The 3,593-nt window shown below is 49.5% G+C and overlaps 1 non-coding gene across 1 annotated transcript; it reads right to left on the reverse strand.

The window, feature by feature from the left end:
- Positions 1 to 3,038: 3,038 nt before the first annotated feature.
- TRNAN-GUU lies at positions 3,039 to 3,112 on the reverse strand. The gene has a single exon. It is a non-coding gene; the product is annotated as a tRNA-Asn (tRNA).
- Positions 3,113 to 3,593: the final 481 nt, after the last annotated feature.

Here is a 3,593-nt window from a genome sequence, read left to right on the forward strand (position 1 = left end):
CCGGGGGGGCGGGGGGGGGGGCGGCGGCGACCCTACCCGCACGGGGCTTCCCCCCCCCCGCTTTTTTTTAACCTAAAGTAACTATACCTACGCCTACCTAGAGCTGCCCTCCGGGGACCGGCGAAACCCGACCATTGCCTGCCAGAATGGAGCCACGTCCAGAAAGGGCTGCTTTCTTCTCCCTTCGGAAGAAGAACGAAGAGCAGAGGACTAGGAGGAGGGACCGGGTCTCAGCAGGCAAACGCTTGATACATTTGCTTTGTAAATGATTTTAGCCCAAGTTAAATATCTGTGAGGAGCGGATACAGACACCGGAACGTCACGCAGCTCTGTCAGCGAGCTGGCTTAAACAGAGCCGGGGAAGAAGCCCCACCCCCTTTAAAAAGTCTCACTGAAATCGATGGGATGTAAAAGGGATTCACTCACTTGTGCTGGAGCCTGGGGGGTGCGTCTTAAACATTTTTCCTGCAAAAGACGAGGGGGGGGGAGTGCTGAAGAGTCTGCAGTCCCCAAGGTAAGGATGACACTGATGTCAAGTGTCTTTGGCGATTTGCAGGAATAGAAGAAGAGGAGGAGAAGGCTTTCTTTCTTTCTTTCTTTCTTTCTTTCTTTCTTTCTTTCTTTCTTTCTTTCTTTCTTTCTTTCTTTCTTTCTTTCCTATATAGGACTGAAATTCATTCCCATCATCTCCAGTAGTATTTATTTGTGGGAAAGGACTCTGTATAGTTTCCCACTACTTTCTTATCTATCATACATGTATTGCAGGAGTCCGTGTGCAAATTTGTGGTAAATAACGCAACTCTTTGGTAAGCACCCTAAGTAATACAGATCAGCAGATCTGAGGGCACAATCTAACCCAAACGGCACTCTTGATTTCATGGGGAGAATATCAATGCAATCCTATGCAGAGTGACTCCAGTCTAAGCCCCCCTAATACCAATGAGTTTAGGGAAGGGCAGCTCTGCTTTGGATTGCAGTGTTCACCACGTGTTTAGTAAGGCATCCTGTGCAGAACCACTCCAGTCTAAGCCCATTGATTTTAGGGGGCTTAGAACGGAGTCGCTCTGCCTAGGATTGCCCGGTGAATGTTTTTCAGTTGAATCAAAAGGACTTTAAAATGTTTAAACCTGGCTAGATCGTGCCCAGAGCTTTTGACAGCTCTAGATTATGGTTTGCATGAGGCTTCTTTCATACGCAAGCGTTTCTGTCCACCTGCAAAAGACCCCAACGTTAAACACACACACACAACCAAACAAAAAAAATCAAATTTCTCTATTTGGATATGTTTTATGAGCAAAGCATCTTTTGCCCCACTTCCTAAGCAAATTCGGGGAGGTATCTAGTTCATTTCGGTAAGCCCCAATTAACTTTCTTTCCCCCCCCCAAACTAGTTAGATGAATTTGTCAAAAGAAAACCCAGAAAGGAAGGAAAAGCAGGACATGTTTGTGGAGGCAACATTTCAACATGACTTTTGAAATCCCTCCCCAGTAGGTTTTAGCACAATTTTTACATAAAATATATAGGAAGTTTAGCTAACAAACTAATCTTTTCAAAAACGGGTTTTTTTTAAAAGGGGGAAAATACACGCAGGAAGGAAGGGTTAGATGAGGTTTATAAATGGAAGCAGGGTTGTTGCTTTTTATTGTGAACTCTGATAGATTGCCCAAAGTGTTGCAGAATTCTGTGCGATATAACAGCTGACTTTTACACCAGTGGAAGAGTTTGGTTCGCCCAGATCCTGGGCTTGGTTCTGAAGCGAAGTGGGACTCTTCTCCTCTCCTTTGAGGTCGCAATTTTAAATCGACTCAAGGGTGGGTTGATGGTAGGTTATCATCGCCTCATCATTTTTAGCACAGTGAACCGATGGGGGGGGGGGGGAAGACCCCTCTTCGCAAGGACAGACCACAACTTCTGACCACAGGAGAAAAGACGGAGAGGGAGAGGAAAAAACAAATAAATACAGGCCTGGAAACTTTATTATTATTCAAAGTGAAGCCGAGGAGATCTCAAGCCAACCTGGATGTAGTTCGCAGAAAACCGGAATTAGTGTGCGTGTGTGAAAATGAAGCTGAAACTGAATTTGGCTCCGCTTTCCTCTCGAGCCTGTTATATAAGAGTTCCTCTTCCTGGCACCTCTTCTCGTGCCCCCTCCCTTCGCCCCGGATCGCTCGAAACCCTCCCCCCTCCACAATAAAGTAACCCGCGTCCCATGACACACGGCGGCCACCGTAGACATCTGCGGTGGGTTAGTAGTTGCTGCCGCCCCCGTAATGAGACTCAATCGCCCGGAGAAGCCTTCGGACGCCAGAGAGCGATGGTGCCCATTGGGATCGATATGCCAATAATTGTTAATGCCGCTGTGCCTTTAAGAGGGAGGGGGTTTCTTTCTGCCTCCCCCCCCTTCCCTTGTCCTGTTTAAGACACACACAGAAAGGGGGAGGGAGTGGAACTCCGGACAATAGTAGCCCCCCCCCCAAAAAAAAAGGCTCGGCTGAGCTGAGCTACAATCCCTTCTGCCGCTCGCGAGGTTGCCAGGCGTGGGGAGCGCTGTGGCGGCGGAGCGCGGGGGATGCAAAAAGGAAAGAAAAATAGCGCGCGCGGGGGGGGGGGACAATACATTTTGGTGCAAGCAGGACCAGGGAGCGCAGGCCCCCCTTTGTGGGCCCCTTCCTCGGCGCTCTGCCTTGGGAAAAAAACAAACCCTGCTGGCGGCGGCTCGCAGCGCCAAGGGCTGCTCGGGAAGGGAGCCCAGCAGTGAAACCCTGCCTTGCTCCGCCGGGGGGGGGGGCGGGGGGCAATCTAGCTTCCTTCTGCATTCTTTCCGCCTTTGGCGTACGAGCGCCTGCAAAGAAGCCCCTGAAAGCGCTCCTAACAGCGCAGCCGGCCTGCCGCAGCCACGGCGCCTCGCTCTCCTGCGCAGTTCCTCTGCTACGTAAGCCGCTCTGGAAGGCCCATCCCCCTTCCCCGGCAGGCCCAGCCCAGATACGACAAAGGCGAACTGTAACGGGGAATGCAGAATAAAAGAAAATAGTCTGTCCGTCCCTGGGTGGGCTCGAACCACCAACCTTTCGGTTAACAGCCGAACGCGCTAACCGATTGCGCCACAGAGACACCTGCAAAAAAACGGTTCGGAAAGTTGAGTGATTAGCAATGCCAGCCTAAGTTGAACAATATCCTTTTAAATTCGTTGATTTCAAGGGACTTGTGAAGGTGAATTACTGCTAGTGTGTCTTAAGGTAGTGTGAGGTGTAAGACACAGGCCTGGTATTTAAAATGGTTTTATAAAAGCGCAGAACACATTTGTCTTGCCCACCTTGTTTTGTTTTTGAAGATGATGTACAGCAAGCTTCAAAACAAAACTTTGTCTTCCCTGGGAAACTTAAAAAGGCATTCTGAAGCCCTAGAGGAGTCAGTGGCATTTCGTTAGGAATGTTTTAGGTGGATTGCAGCTTAGGTGAGCTTTCTTCCTGTGCTCCTGTATTGAATACAGACGTTTGCTCTGTGTTTGGGTGCACTGAGTTGTGCTGGAGGGACTGGTCTGCCCTTTGGAATGCATAGCTGGACTTTGGTCGGTACTCACTTTCTTAAAGGG

The sequence above is a fragment of the Gekko japonicus genome, unplaced genomic scaffold (genome assembly GCF_001447785.1).
Source record: "Gekko japonicus isolate JY-2015 unplaced genomic scaffold, Gekko_japonicus_V1.1 scaffold101, whole genome shotgun sequence".
In the NCBI taxonomy this organism is placed as follows: Eukaryota; Metazoa; Chordata; class Lepidosauria; order Squamata; family Gekkonidae; genus Gekko; species Gekko japonicus.